Source organism: Lepidochelys kempii, chromosome 1 (assembly GCF_965140285.1).
Source record: "Lepidochelys kempii isolate rLepKem1 chromosome 1, rLepKem1.hap1, whole genome shotgun sequence".
Taxonomy (NCBI): Eukaryota; Metazoa; Chordata; order Testudines; family Cheloniidae; genus Lepidochelys; species Lepidochelys kempii.
The window spans coordinates 198,638,698-198,655,599 of record NC_136380.1 but is presented as its reverse complement, the minus strand read 5'-3'; the positions used below and the strand labels follow the sequence as shown (position 1 = coordinate 198,655,599).

General features: G+C 40.8%; 1 protein-coding gene and 1 long non-coding RNA gene across 8 annotated transcripts in view; one reads left to right on the top strand and one right to left on the bottom strand.

Moving 5' to 3' along the window:
- The window catches only part of CMSS1 (cms1 ribosomal small subunit homolog), a 364,144-nt gene that overhangs the window by 166,124 nt on the left and 181,118 nt on the right, over positions 1-16,902 (bottom strand). For 2 of the 7 annotated variants that reach the window (XM_073307688.1, XM_073307699.2), the window contains exon 2: positions 12,700-12,749. The exons of the other annotated variants lie outside the window; for them this stretch is intronic. The gene's annotated coding sequence lies outside the window, so the exon portion shown is untranslated. The remainder of the gene's footprint in view (positions 1-12,699; positions 12,750-16,902) is intronic. 7 annotated transcript variants of the gene reach the window in all.
- LOC140896255 (uncharacterized) overlaps positions 1-16,902 on the top strand; it is a 144,586-nt gene that overhangs the window by 104,419 nt on the left and 23,265 nt on the right. The window lies entirely within an intron of this gene.

The following is a 16,902-nucleotide window of genomic DNA, read 5'->3' as shown; positions in this document are numbered from 1 at the left end:
AATAAATGAATGATAGCAGCTCTCACATGGGTCATGAAGTTACCAGAACCTCAGAACGGCATTATATCCTTTATTTACATGACTGCTTAACTGTAGTTCTTTTATATTTAGCAGATGTGGATTATGCAGAGATACCTACAAATGTCTGCTCTGCTTAGAAACTATTCTAAATTACAGTGTTCTAACTGGGCAAAGACAACATGAAGTTTGAGTACTTTACGAATTTCTAGCGGCATGGTGTCCGGAGCCAGAGCCACAGGAATTTATCCTGAAATACACTCCCTCTGCTGCTCTGGGCAAGTCACATCATCTGTCTGTCCGTTTCCGCAACTGTGAAAACCTACCTCTTAGAGGAGATATTGTTAGGTTAAATGAATGCATGCGAAGCATTTAATATTGCCATCTAAACTCAGATATAACGACTGGGCCAAATCCTGCAGTTCTTACTCAGTTATCTTTGAAAACTCGTGGCGAACGGGGGAAGTCCCGGATGACTGGAAAAAGGCTAATGTAGTGCCAATCTTTAAAAAAGGGAAGGAGGAGGATCCTGGGAACTACAGGCCAGTGAGCCTCACTTCAGTCCCTGGAAAAATCATGGAGCAGGTCCTCAAAGAATCAATCCTGAAGCACTTACATGAGAGGAAAGTGATCAGGAACAGTCAGCATGGATTCACCAAGGGAAGGTCATGCCTGACTAATCTAATAGCCTTCTATGATGAGATTACTGGTTCTGTGGATGAAGGGAAAGCAGTGGATGTATTGTTTCTTGACTTTAGCAAAGCTTTTGACACGGTCTCCCACAGTATTCTTGTCAGCAAGTTAAAGAAGTATGGGCTGGATGAATGCACTATAAGGTGGGTAGAAAGTTGGCTAGATTGTCGGGCTCAACGGGTAGTGATCAATGGCTCCATGTCTAGTTGGAAGCCGGTGTCAAGTGGAGTGCCCCAGGGGTCGGTCCTGGGGCCGGTTTTGTTCAATATCTTCATAAATGATCTGGAGGATGGTGTGGATTGCACTCTCAGCAAATTTGCGGATGATACTAAACTGGGAGGAGTGGTAAATACGCTGGAGGGCAGGGATAGGATACAGAGGGACCTAGACAAATTGGAGGATTGGGCCAAAAGAAATCTGATGAGGTTCAATAAGGATAAGTGCAGGGTCCTGCACTTAGGACGGAAGAATCACAATGCACAGCTACAGACTAGGGACCGAATGGCTAGGCAGCAGTTCTGCGGAAAAGGACCTAGGGGTGACAGTGGACGAGAAGCTGGATATGAGTCAGCAGTGTGCCCTTGTTGCCAAGAAGGCCAATGGCATTTTGGGATGTATAAGTAGGGGCACAGTGAGCAGATCGAGGGATGTGATCGTCCCCCTCTATTCGACATTGGTGAGGCCTCATCTGGAGTACTGTGTCCAGTTTTGGGCCCCACACTACAAGAAGGATGTGGATAAATTGGAGAGAGTCCAGTGAAGGGCAACAAAAATGATTAGGGGTCTGGAACACATGACTTATGAGGAGAGGCTGAGGGAACTGGGATTGTTTAGTCTGCAGAAGAGAAGAATGAGGGGGGATTTGATAGCTGCTTTCAACTACCTGAGAGGTAGTTCCAGAGAGGATGGTTCTAGACTATTCTCAGTGGTGGAAGAGGACAGGACAAGGAGTAATGGTCTCAAGTTGCAGTGGGGGAGGTTTAGGTTGGATATTAGGAAAAACTTTTTCACTAGGAGGGTGGTGAAACACTGGAATGCGTTGCCTAGGGAGGTGGTGGAATCTCCTTCCTTAGAAGTTTTTAAGGTCAGGCTTGACAAAGCCCTGGCTGGGATGATTTAATTGGGTATGGGTCCTGCTTTTGAGCAGGGGGTTGGACTAGATGACCTCCTGAGGTCCCTTCCAACCCTGATATTCTATGATTCTATGAAACGCTAGTTGAAGTCAGAGGATCCCTAGGTGCAGTAGGGAACCACAACTTTAAGCTGCAGAGTTGGCACAGCTTGAGGGGGTACCAGCAGAGGCAAAGTATCCCTTCGACTCCTCCACTAGACAATGGCTTTAGTGATCAACACCAAGAGGCCCACTGATGTTATGTTGCTGTTAGATCCACTCCTTCCCCTGCCCTTCACTGAATGTCACGTTAGGATATGTCTACACTGCAGCCAGAGCCTGGGCTCTCGGACCCCAGGCTGCGGGACGGTGCCAGAGCTTGGGCTGCAGCCTGAGCTCAAATGTCTACATCACAATTAAACAGCCCCTGAGCCTGAGTCAGCTGGCACAGGCCAGCCCGCGGGTTTTTCATTGCAGTGTAGACAAACCCATGGTGATTTCAAATTCAGAGAGCTCCCGTAACTGAAGTTTTTCTCTCAACTTCCTTGGAGCGGCCTCATGCACTACCGCCAGTGTGGTTTTTTTGCCTAAATGCCGACCAAATAGCTTCATTCACACATTAGCAGAGAGTCTTTCCCCCCCCCCAAGTGCTACTAGACTTCCTTAAATTGTGAAATGAAATGAAAGGGAAGCTACCGAAAACACTGTAATTTAAGTGCCTACAGTTGGTGATCTTTCAACAATTTCAAAGTTATCTAGGAGTGTGTTTAATTCCTACCAAACTAGGCTCTTACACTGTCACTCATCACCATGCCATCTCCACTGGCTTTATAGCAAGGAGCAGAATTTCACAGATGTGATACTACTGTGTGGTCCTATTTCACACAGAGAATGGTTTTAGAAGATCTTGTGTGATCCAGCAACCAGATTCCAAAATTTTAAGGCCAGGAGGGACTATAATGACCATCTAGTATAATTTTCTGTATAAACACAGGGCATAGAACCTCACCCAGTAATTTCTGCATCAAGCCCATAATGTCTGATGGGCTATAACATACCTTTTAGAAAGATATCCAGTCTTAATTTAAAGACTTCGATTGATGGAGAATCCACCATGTTCCTAGGTAACTTGTTCCAATATACAATAAACTGACAATCTTAGAGTAAGTGCTTTATTCAATGTTTTTACAGCATTTGGCACAATGAGGTCCTGGTTCACAACTGGGGCTCCTAGGTGCTATGGCAATACAAAAGAACAAACACATAAACAACAACACAGCAGTCAAATGTCAGATAAAAAGCTATCAGACAAAATGAGTATATCTGTATCAGTCATTTGGTCTATAACAAACAACTACCCTAAACCCAGGGTTGTGAGTTCAATCCTTGAGGGGGCCATTTAGGGATCTGGGGCAAAAATTGGGGATTGGTCCTGCTTTGAGCAGGGAGTTGGACTACATGATCTCCTGAGGTCCCTTCCAACCCTGATTTCTATGATTCTATGATTCTACCGGTACACTGATTTAGATTTTAAAGTCCTCGAGGCACGGACTAGGCCTTCTCTTCTATGTCTCTTAGGGTATGTCTACACTGCAATGTAAACCCAGGCTCAGACTCAGGCTCAAGCCTAACCTGGCTTTGGTCTACACACAAATCACGCTAACCTATGGTACCAGGGATGACCACGCGTACCAGCAGATAGCTAAAAAGCTGACAGCTTTGCAAATTTACCTAACCAGTGACCCCGTGATGGGAGTGGATTAAGCAGCTCAAGAGTGAGTACCAGAAGACCAGGGACCGGAACCGCACCTCTGGCAACTCGCCAATCTCATGCCTATTTTATTAGTTTGATGGGGGCTGGGCACTGAGCTCAGCATGGAACCAGCCATGGTGCATGATGACCTGCCAGCCAGAATGGTGCCCTGCTGTCTCCTGAAGCCAGCATGGGGACTGCTGGGAGCCAGCAACAGGCTCCAAGTGAAGAGCATGAAGTGACTCTCTTTCTGAAACCAGTTCCAGAGCAGGCTGTGGTACAGGATCAACAGCAAACTCTGGGCCCAAGCCCAATGTCAGCATTATAAAAAAATCCAAACAAACACTCAAATGATAAAGTCACTGTAATTGAGCAGCACCACAGGATCAATGTCCAGTCGCTGGACCCCACTATCCTATGATAAGGTTCCATTCACACAATCTCTTAATTAGATAATGGTTCACATTTAACTATTTTTTTTGTGTTCCTATCACAACAGAGCACATGAATCTAATAATGGAATTATTTGAAATCTATCACTAATCTTTAACCTGATTGTCTCTAAACCAGAAGCCAACTGACCTCTGTCTGGTGTAAGGATAGTCATTCCCTGGGAATATTTCAGCCTCTGTGCAAAATATATTTTGGAATTGCAATAAAAGAAATGGAAACTCTTAAGCATGATGTTACAATTCTCCAATTTCTGTCAATATTATGATAGAACAGCATCAAGGAATTATAGATACCATATTGCTGACTGTTCATTGGATATCTGAAGGCACTCAAAAGATTAAATAGTAATCCAATTCTAAATGGTTCAGTTTGTTGTTTGCCTGGCAACTTTTGGCAGTCAAAACAAATAAGGGATAGATGTTTTCCTAAACTGAACTCAGAGACAAACAGACTTTCTTTCCACTGTACATACCATTTGTTAGTAAACTGGCGCACATTTTTCATCCATTTATCTTAACTGACACCATCTATACTACATGCTCCTTTCTTCTCCTACACAGCATCCCCTCTAAACCTCATTAACTAAACTGAAACAAAGTAGTGGAAGGGCTAACCAGTGGTCCTACATTTAAAAACAACCAACTGTAAAAAGTGACATTGATTTTAAAAGACCTTTTAAAAACTGCACCAAGAAGTCCTATGGCTGTTTATGAACCTTTTTGATATACAGTTTATATATAATTTATATGACATAAATACAGTAAGCTGTTGTATAATTAAGGGTCCTCATCACATTACAGTTTTGCATTCACTTAAGCAAGGTCCATTATTTTCAACATACACAGGGCTCTATCCTGAAGTGATTTTTCAGGGCCAGACCACCACCTCCCACAAGTAAAACCCATGGGAAGAAATTTCTGTGAGGTTCCCCTCTTGGAAATCCCCCTCGCATCTCACTGGGGAAGTAGAGTTTGCCTCCCCCACTCAGAAGAAAGACCGCAGGGCCTGCCCCCTAACACGGCATATCCTAGGGCATCTGCAGTCATGTCTCTATCATCAGCTCTGGATCTTATCCCTGGCATCGCAGCTCCATTACACTCATGCTATCAAGTACTCTCTTTGGCCACGGCTGTCCCAGCACAGCCGAAGAAAAGATTAGCAAGTCCTAGGTTGCATTGTCATTGCTGACTAAGTTTAATGGGGCTGGAAGGGAAACATTGTGTGTACCCTCTGGCCCCCATCTTCACTCGTCTATCCATCCCCAACCCCACACCTGTAGAGGGACCCTTGCAAGACCAAGAGAGAGGAAAGAACAATATCATAGACATGACTGATTCCCCCTTTCCATCAAAAAGTGGGAAGATCCAAGTGTGGAAGGCCCTCTGCTCTCTTCCTGGATATTGATTTGGGTGGGGTGATCCTAGTTCTGACTCAGTGGTTACAAAGGCTAAGCTACCATGGAAGCCAGTGGGAAATAAGAAAATACCAAACAACATCTGAGTAAGGGGGCTTCAGAATTAGCCCCCACTGCATAAGAGTTTCTACGTATACTCAGTAGTATTACATGAGATGACAATGCAGTCCAAATCTTGAATATTTTTATTTTCATTTATAGCATCAAAAGCATGCTAAGACTCTTAAAGATAGAAACAGACAGTGCAAGTTTTAGGCAGCAGCACCAAGAATTTCAGGTTTACCGTAAATTTAATGTGCAGAATGAAAATTCATAATTTGATTCCCAGTACTGCAACATACTAACTGCCTCATCTCCAACGTAAGAGCTGAGGGTGCTTAGCAACTGTCATAAGGTTATCAACACCTTGGACAATCCTGAGTACACATTTAAATTCCCATGGCAAATCTGTGCATTACTTCATGCTTTGTAGATCCTGGATTTCCTTCCTATACTTACAGATACAATCAACATCTAGACACTTGGCAAACTTTGATGCACTGTCTTTACAATAAATATTGTTGTTAATTAAGGAGAAAGGGTCAGGAATGTATATGTTAGCTGTCTGAGTGATTGAGGAATAGGAACAATAGGTACTGAATCAAAGTCCACTGCAATAGTTCTTTCATGCTGATTAAATTGCGACAAAACATTTTGGTCAGAAAAAAAAATTGTCTTAAGTTCATGAAGCTAAAAACCAAGATACACAAAAGTGAAGCATTCCAAAGTTAAAAATAATCATTTTAAACTGCAAGAGCCGAGCTGTAATTTTGTGCAGTTCAGCATGACATCATGGTTTATATAGGGCCAGCTCAATAAATCAAACTTCACCTAATTAGAGATCCTACTGCATATCTACATTATTCAGACAAATAATTAAAACAGGACAATTCATAACACAAGCCAGATATGTTTACTAAAATATGTTCTTTTCAATGTTTTTTAGCTTCACTGCTGCTTACAGAGCTTTCACATTTACTAAATTACAGACCTGAAGCTTTTACTTTAGTCTGACTTCACTTTCAAGGAATTCTTCAATTAACTTTACACTGCTTTAAGCTCTTCATCCAATGAGAGAACAATCTGTGGTTTCTAATTCCTTCCAATGCCAAGGACTGCCATCCATGTTCGACTTTCAGATATACTGTCTTTTCAGAGCTAGGCTCTGTTTGCTGAAAACCAACTAGTCGTCATAGCATTTTGACAAGCAATATTTTTTAAAAAAATGAAAACAAAGAAACAATACTTTGTGATGGGTAAATTAGTAGGAATAATTAGGTTTACTATCACTTTTTGAACAGATTATAGCAAAAACTTGGTCAAACCAGAGCAATCAACTCTAAGTGAAAAGCCCTTATTAGTTAGGTTGTTACCAAATCTTCTCTGCATTTACTGATCATCTGTGATCCACTATCTTTTTCTTTTTAATTGTGGGTTTTGTTGAAAGCAGAAGTTTATGAAACATCAAAATATCTGAAGTCCAACTGAAGGATGCTATCCAGCTAAGGTCTCCATTAGTGGAAATGCAAGAAGCTTTTTGAATGGCTAGATATCCTGCTGCTAGTGCAACAATAATTTACTATGTACAAGATGTCAAATCAAAAGCCAAATACAATTTCATAAAAAGCATGAGTTTAGAGATAGGTTTCTTTGCTAAACAATAAGGGCTTTTTCCCCTAAACCTTGAGTTTTGTTCATTATTTTTACTGGTTGTTTTCAAATATATATATATATAAACATATAAAATATATATAAATATATATATATAAATAAATATATATATATATATATATATATATATTTTACTCATCAATTGCACCAACAAATGCAGTGTTTGAAATATTAACCCAATAACCCAAGAGCTAGCTTTCTATAAAAGGCATAATACAGCAACCTAGAAGAAATGGGAATACACAGAAAAGGAGACACACGTCTATGTTAGTTCAGTACCAGTTTAATTCTGACATCTGTTGTACCAAATGTTAACCAGTGAAAATCATGGAAGAGTTTTAATTTATTGTAATATTGTAATTTATTAGGTGTCAAAATGAACCAAACCACACTCAAGACTATCTAATGTAGTGCATAAATATGTTTACAAAGACATGGCAAATGGACTTCCTGCAAGTACATGCAGAGTAAGCAGGTGGACAGAAGAATCCTTCCAAACTTTTGCTGGACATATTTTAGTTCAAGAAAACATTACACCCAACATGCACTAGTCATGACAAACAGAACTGGAGGAATGTTGGCAAGGTAGAGTGTTAAGGCCAATAGTGAATCTGGAGTCACTTGCACAGAATGTTCAAAAAGATCTGACCTCTAGAAATAATCCAAGTCATATTTTCTTACTAATTCTCATCTAGAGTCAGGTGCACAGGCACAGTCGCCTCCAAACCAGCAGCTAAGTTCACAGGGCTGCATGCTACTTGAAAAGCACAACATTACTCAATTTTCTTCCCCTTTGTTCTCCTTCGCAAGCCTTGCTCCCACACGTCCCTGGTGGGGCACAGCAGGAAACACAGATCTATTGCACTTCAGCTCAGGTGTTTATGCAGGCTATGTACTAGAGCAAGTAATGGCAAGTGTTAGGCGTAGTCCTACAATTTAAGCAGCAGTAAGTCTCAAGCCCCTTGACAGCATCTGAGGAGACATGGAGTTATGTATAGTCTTGATAGCTTATGAGGTGGTTAGCTTTGTGCTTCACTCTTAGGCCTTATTCTTCCTTCCAAGCACGAGTAGTTTGGTGGCTGCACACGAGCACTCATTAATGCAGGATCGGGTTCTGCTCATCGTTTTTTATTTTGTGTGCCACACCTGTGCTGAACGCAATCACACCCTTAATCTCCACCAATCGGAATTCATATTATCACCATTTCAACAGGCAGCAAACACAGAACTGCAAATCACCTGCTAAAGAAAAATGGACCTCCAAACCCAATATTCACACTCTCCTTATCCTTTTCCACCTGTCCTTATTTAAACAGAGAACAAACAACATTATAAGAGTTTTCAGAAAACAATGAGGGTCAGACTTCCTGTTAAAAACCATACTGCAGGGATGCACTGTAGAGCTCCTTATATGAGCAGGTGGCATAAGGGTGGGAGGAAGAGACTTCCGTTCCATTGTTAATCTAATTCCACAATCCCACCAAACCCTTTCTGGAGAAGTTGTGCAGGTCTTGGGACCCACGTACGGGAAAGGCTGGAACGGTTGTTCTCCATTATATTGCATTCCCCTTCCCCATCAAGAAAAAAAATGGGAGTAAACTCAAGTTGACCCTGTGGGCATCAGCTTTTCAGGATTTCCTTTCTGCAGCTAAGAACACCTTTCTTTCTTCTGGGCAAGTTTTGGGATGGTCAGGGATTCATACAGTCACAGCGCCTCAGGGGAGCTGGGACCCTGTGTGAAGGCAAAGGACTTGTTGTGGATCTGTAGGTTTTTGCTGGTTTAAGAGAGTGAAATTCCAGGCTACCTACCATGAGGAGTGCAAACCCCCACACACTTCTAGGGATGATTTCCATTGATTGTACAATCTCATGAAGTTTCTCTGCCCCTATGTGGGAATAACCCAATCAGGGATATGTTCTGGCCCATAATTATTGAATCAAGATCTTCTCTCAAGCTCTTCCACCATTTCCCTCAAACACCTGCCTTCCTGATATAAACCATTTTTTAAACCATGACCAACATCTAATCTGGGAACTATTGCTCCTGTTAGTCTGATTTCCAATTAAAAGAATCAAGGACACAAACCTGAAGCCTCAGTTCTGTTAGTGTGTGCCATAAACTAGTTTGTAAAGCAAATTTGGTTTGAAATGACTACTTGTCTGGACAGAAACATAACGAATAATCGTCATTAAAGGATAGCATTTGGGTCCCCCAGTAAGTGGCCAGTGATCTTCTAACAAAACCCCAAGATTTCCCAAAATTACTTCTGCAAGCAATAGTAAAAATTAAAAGAGGTGATCTCCCTAGAGCAAACCCACAGCCCTATTTTCGTAACGTGCTTTTGAAGCCTGATGCTTATCAAATGAAGTAATTTCATTCTCTTGTGTTAACTTGTACAGCTTGCTTGCTATTGATCTTCTGAGTCATGTTTCTGGCAGCAAATTAGTATCCTACTAGAAAATATAAGTGCTATAGAACAATTGATGTAATATATTAATAATTTAAGTTTGGATTTAACTCTTTCAACATATTAGCAGGAGATACTGTCTGTACAAAATAAGGATATCCCCTGAACATTGAAAACAAGAAACCAAAATATTTAGAGTAAAATTTAAAAGATCACATTTTAATGTGAAGGATTTGGATTATACTCATGTAATTTTTTTTTTTAAGATTATGAGCTACATAATGAATTCCTCCTAAAATGTTTGTTGGTTTGTTTGTTTTGAGGGAAAATGGTTGTTTCAGTCTAACAGGTATCACTCAGAGAGCAGGATTACAGCTTAATCAGGCTGCTGTATTCAGGCTGTTGGATTTCTAATTGCTTTCTTTTTATCTGGACTACACCCAGTAGAGCACCCACATAAACCATAGAGAAAACAGCCCTCACAAAAGTCTTACAATTCTTCATAGAATCACCTCTATCCTATCTGTGCTTACAGAAAGCCAGATCAAAAGAAAACATATTGTAGATTAAAAGCTAACTGAATACAGCAGGGGTGGCCAAACTAACTGACCCTCCAAGTCTCACAGGACAATTTTCAGAAGTTTGAGAGCCAGGGCACAGCTGCTGGGGTTCAGGGCTTAAGCCCTGCACTCTGGCAGGCACCTCTCGTGGGCTGAAGCCCAGAGACACCCCTCCCACACTGGGCTGAAGCCAGAGATGACACATGGGGGGCATGTGGGGTCACGTCATTCCCTCCACCCCCCGATTTTTGCCAGGGTTTGCTGGCTCCACTCGGTCACATGGTGCTGCCAGGCCCCCTCCCTGCGCGGCAGCTGCTGGAGCCAGCAAGCTGGGAGCTGCAGCCCTAGGGAGGGACAGCAGCAAACATCTAGGAGCTGTAAGGAGGGGCCGCTGAGGGTAAAAGGGAGGGTCTGATTGGGGGCATGACCCAAGCTGTGTGTGGGGAGGGGGTAATGAACCTTTAAATTGTGCCCCCACACCCCACTCTCAGCAGGCACCAGTGGTCTCTGGCAAAAGCCCCTAGCCCCATCACCCTACCACAGAGAAGAAGTCCCGAGTTCCTCCCCAGTGTGGCAGGTGGAGAATGGGGGCGGGGGGTTCCGTGAGCCACACTTTAACTGTAAAAGAGCCGCATCTGGCTCACAAGCCGCAGTTTGGCCACCCTTGGAATATAGGTTAGAGAAAATTATACATACTCTTATGATATATATCTGTACTCTGTGCATAGCATACATATACCAACTGTACATGCATCTGAGGCCAAATGCTGCCTCTACTCTTACACAACCCAGAACAGATGCTCACCAATATTACAGGGTTATGGGGTCCCTGTCACAGGAGGAACATTCCATCATCCCTACCACAAACTCATCCAGATAGTTTTGGTAGAAGCAGAAATAATCTGCAGAGGAGGGAAGCTGAGCATAAGGGACATGGCCAGGTCAGGGATATACGTATGTACAAAAGCCAAATGGGAAGACTATGTTCCTTAGGTGAGGTAGGGCTTGAAGATTTTGGCACCAGCAAAGATCAGCATGAAAATCTCCTGCCCTTTGCTCCTCCTCCTGCTATGCATGTGCTTCTGTTGGCAACGATGAACAATGTGCTCCCAGAATTTGTCTCGTAGCTTCCAGTGTTAACCTGAGAACACCATCAAATCATCTAGCAGATGGAAGGATAGGAAAGACGCACACCTATATCTTCAGTGCATTAGAGAACTTAGCCACACAAGTTGCACTGATTTGAATGGAGTGCTATGGCTAAATTCCAAGTTAAGTCTTTTCCAATAATCATTTGATTGTTGGATGAAGTTCTTTAGCCTGCGCTATGCAGGAGGCCAAACTATATAGTCATAATGGTCTCTTTTAGCCCTAAAATCTATGAAAATTCAGATGGTATAGTTTAAAGACGAGGAGATCTCATTTCCCAGCATGTATTACATTACTTCTTTATTTTATTTTTAGTCCTCTATAAACATACAAAATCCCAAGGAATACACAGTATTCAGAAGCGCAGAAAATGTGCTCTTACTTGCCTCAGATGCAAACAGCTACATACTGTCCAAGTGACACATAGTTTTGACCAAGGAGATAGCAGTATCAGTGTTTCCATAATTCTTTATGAAGAATTACAGGATTTAAAATGTCTCTTTCCAGCATTACCTAATGCATGGGCCTCTCGATGATTAATTAAAACTATATACATATAGAAAAAACAAACATCAGCACTGCAATACTATGTACCAATGTACAGTATCCTTGGCAAAAAGAAATGGCCTGCTGTTCTCAACCAAAAGTCAATTTCCATATGTTAATTGTGAATTGTAACCAGACAAGATCTCTTTTCTAAAAAAGTTTCCAGTAACTGGCAAACTGTGTCCAATACACAGGAAATCGTATTTATAGTTTATACTCTCCACAATGTATCAATTCTCCTCTCACTAGGAGAGCCAGTGGCAACTTTTAAATGAACGGTCTTGTCTCTAGAATTCTATCATCACAACATACAATAGCTAATTCTAGAGTCAATAACGGGGGGATTGAAGGAGGAGGAGAAATATAGCAGAGGTGTCCCTTCCATTGCTGAAGAATCCATAAAATAATGGCCTATCAGAGTTCTTTACTCAAAAGAGCAAGAGTTTGAAATCCTGCTTTTGCAACCCTTTGTCTCATCATTAAAACCATGATTCACTGAGGTACTTAAGCATGTGATTAACTTTAAGCAAAAGAGTAATCCTATACTACCCATGTGCTCATTTATATCTCATTTAATATCTCATTTAATTAGGGCCTAAACAAGTTACAGCCTCATCTGTACCTGCTAATTATAAACTCCTCTAATATGCTACTTTTTTAACATAGAAAATGGGGATGAAAACCAACAAAAGCATTGCTATGAAAACTTCAAATGCTCTTATAACAAGCATTTAAGAACATGTATAATTACTTGGTAATCATCTTGTCCTCATGTTTTTTGCTATGATTCAGAGAACCATGTGCCGTTACTAAGGCAAGCCCCACTTTGAAAAGCAGAAAGGTAAAATGTCAAAGCTTTTAATAGAGATAGGTTAATACTTTACCAATCCAGAAATTCCACCAAGGGCAAAAGCACTGCAAGAAGTGTTCTTACCTACAATTAAGAAAAGTAAAAATCATCACTCTGTATATCACAGTTTAAAAACACAAGTAATTCCAAAATAATGAATTATGGATATCATGACAACCATGGAACAACCCAAAGAAAACAAGAAGCTAACATCAGAACAGGAAATTACCATTTTTTTGACACAGTAATTAACATTAACAGGGAGACTGCTAATATATACAAACAATCAATAAAGGAAATTTTGTATTAATACAATGAAACCCAAGGGACCAGTTTAAAAAAAAAAAGGTTACTTCATAGAGGTGGGTTTTCAACTAAAATTCAGACAAAACAACTGAGAACCACATGTGGAGACTTCAAGGTGGTCACTTAAGAGAGAAGCTTGCCTGCTGGAGATGAAGGTCCTTCATTCAGATTTTACGGTGTTTAAAAAATTAGCAATACTATATATTTATTTGAATTCAGACAGGTGTGCATGGGCTCTTATATGCAATCATGAGGCATATGTCTCACAGTGTCTTTGCTTGTCCTAGCCATGCTGAATTTTGAAGTTTGATTCCAAATAATTGTCAACTTTTGTAAACAACGGTGATCAAAGTAATTTGTTTTGTAGCTAATTACATTTTCACTGCACCACTCCCTTCTTTTCCATTTACAGTGGCAAAGTGAGAAAATGGGCTGTGGACCAAAACACACACATAAACAAGTAGTTTTCATTTTTTGTTGAAAAAAACCAGACAATTTTTAAAACATTGATTTTTTTTCACAAAAGTGTTAGTTTTCCAAAAATGTTTCTTAAAGTTTCAAAATGAAAAATGTCAACCAGCTCTACTTATTACAGGTTAAGAAAAATCAGTTTTTCCTCTTTAAAAATAATTTTTAAAATTGTGTTTATTAATCTTGGCTGCTTTTTGCTTTTGAAAACTCTTTGCAGTTCCTAAATACTCATAGCGAGCATTAGTTATTCTGCAACCAGTGGTCTCTAGTGAAAGGAAAGTATGTTTTATGAACAGGGTCATATGAAACCTGTGACTAAATGCACAGTAAAATCCTAACAGGATTGTTCCTATACTTGATTTGAAATTAAAGTCTCCATAAGCAAGGACGTTTTGGAGGCTTTGTTTATTTGTTTCTCCTTGATATAGTAGGCGTGAGGCAAGTCTCCAAAATAGGCCATATTTTTGGAGTTTAATGTACCCATACTTCACACACCCACATCATACATTATTTGAAAGCTTATTTTTATGTCCATTTAGATGAGGTATGATGGAGAGCTACCACGTGGTGTCATAAGCCTGAAAGAGACGTAAAACAATGGTACCCAAAATGAGAAAATGTCCTTTTTCAGATAGTTCCAGAAACACTGCAACATGACTGACTACAGTTTTTACAATTTAAGTTAATTTCAATACCTTAATGTGATGTTTATTGGTCAAAGCTACCAAAAGACGATGTATTAAAAGATTTTTACTGGTTTTGCATGAGCAAGTCTTTTTTTCTCCCAGAAATGATGATGCTGTTTAGCATGTGGCAAAAATGGTAAATATCAACATTTTGCAATATACTAACACGAAGAGTTTTCACATCGCATATTCTTAATTCTTAAAGTATCTCACAAGTTTTCTATATTTTCAACTAAAATTTGATAACCAGGTCAGTCTCACACCGAAGGCTGGGCACCAGTAGCAGGAGATCGCATGCCCTCAGTTTGTACTGCAGAGTGGGTAAATATAAATGTATGTGAATTCCTAATGTAATGCTACTCTATTTGTAAGCTTTTGTACAGACAGTGTAGCATCTAGTATGCCTGGTAGAAGGTTCCAGTTTGTAATTGCCTACGCATGCAGCACTATCCTTTGAAATAGTCTTGAAACTAGCTTTTTAATTCAGTGATAGCTATACACAGATCAGTATCAGTGTTAGAGATGACAATGCACAGTTGCATATTATGAATATGAAAAAGTTATGAGAGAACAAAGTAGCCTAACAAGTAGTTGTGAGGACAAAGTCCACAAACAAGCCCTTGTCTCTGCACTGAAGATGGATGAAAAGCATGTTGCAGTTCTTACCAACCATATCGTCAACAGTATGACAAACCCGTTTGACCTTGAATCACTTCCAGAGGTAATTAACAACATGTCTACTGGTCTGCAAGTAACATCATATATACAAGGGTCTCTACGGAAAATAGCAGATATTGGTGAAGAACAAATGGAGAGATTTGTGAGAGGTGTATTTGATCCTGAGGGGACACTACAGTTTTTTCAGCCCAGTCACGAATTCTGGCATTCAAACATTTGCTGACATGGCCAAGATGATCAAATTTAAGCCTAGCAACGGAGGGACAATCACAGCAGCTATCACTCCAGAAACTGTTTTCCGCTGAGCCCTGTCCTTACCAAGATGCAAAGATGACATTTCAATTGCAACTGTTCTTAATCATCCAATACAACCTGAATCTATGTCCCTCTTCCACGCTGATGGCACAACGAAACAAACAGACAAAGTTGAATTAAGGCATCAGCTGGAAGCTCAAACTGAAAGAAACCATGAGCTAAGAGCATACAACAAAGAAACCACAGTGTACATCAGACGTCAGGGCTGTCATACAAATTATGGCTGGAGACAAATTCCACACATTTGATTAATTGGTCGCTGAGTACTTGAGGCATGTTCTAAAAGGATATGACAAAGCTAATTCTGTAATCAAAGTCTTTGACAGATATGACAACAGTAACTCTGTGAAAACTGCAGAAAGACCACGCCAGACAGGATCTAAGATTGTATGAAAGAAATACCAGGTGATTGGTGGATGCCCCTCTGCCTCCATGGAAAAAGTTTCTAAACATAGCATCTAATAGGAAGTCACTTATAAAATTCCTCTTTGAATATATGGTTCAAAACGCACTTTAGAGTGCAGGAGCATACCCAACACAAACTCTCCTCTTTACTGGAGGGTTTTCCAATGGTGAAGTAGCAAAGATGTGTCATTAGATGTGTTGAAAAAGCCCAAGCTTTGCACAGAACTCAAGAAGAAGTGGACACAAGGATGACTTTTGGATCTCCTGGTGTCAAAGGATGCATAGTAATTAGATCACTTGATACAGGTGTTTTGGTCTTTGCTGTTCACTCCTTTCCCAAAATTGAGCACATAGATAACATATGGATTGGAGCAGGTACCCTTACCAGCACAACTGACAAGCTTTGTTGTGACATTGTGGGGATCACCCAGACAATAAGGAGTGCTGTCCGCACCTGCCTTTTTACTTAGAGTGCCTTAATGCTATGCTGCTACAAACCCAAGCCCTGACACCACAGAAGTCTCACCCTGGCTTCCACCATCCTAGTTACTCTTTGCAGGGTGACCCCAACAGCCCTTCCAATTCTGAGTCTCCCCAAATCCATTTACCCCCAGTTCTTAATTACCAGACACTCAGACATTTTTCCATCTGGTTCATCACCTCCAAAAGATTGAAACCTGCCCTGAATTATCAATTCACTTTGACACACACACTCTACACAACAGTGAATGGCTTCAGATAAAAATAAACAAAAGCTTTATTTGATAGAAAAATCACAGATTCAAAGATGAAATAGTCAGGGAAAAGCAAGTTACACAAAAAATAAACAAAGACAGAACCTCACGTTTTACACTTCTATATTAACTAGATTCCCTTTTCTAATATGTTATCTATTTTCTCTGAACAGTTTCCCAGCGTACCTCCACCAGAAAGGGGATTGAGCATTTCACAGACAGCACCCCACCTTGATGCTGGCCCTCAGTTTCTGGGTGTCCTTCATTTCAAACTCCTTCTGGTATGGGAAATTCCCTCCCCTCTTAGGGGAGGTCTACACTACAAATTAACATTGGCGCAGCTGCACTGCTATAGCACATCTGGTGAAGATGCTCAGTCTAAGCCAACGAAAAAGAGCTCTCTGATCGGCTTAATAATTCCACCTTCACGAGAGGCAGCGTACGCTCTGTAGTGCGGCCATAGCCTAAGGCCATGTCTGCAGAAGCAAACTTACAGGGTACAACTGTACTGATGCAGCTGCGCCCCTGTAAGATTGTTCGTATAGCTCTATGCCGACAGGAGAAAGCTCTCTTGTCGACATAATAAAACCACCTCCATGAGCAGCAGTAGCGACGTCATTGGAAGAAGCTCTCTGTCATAGC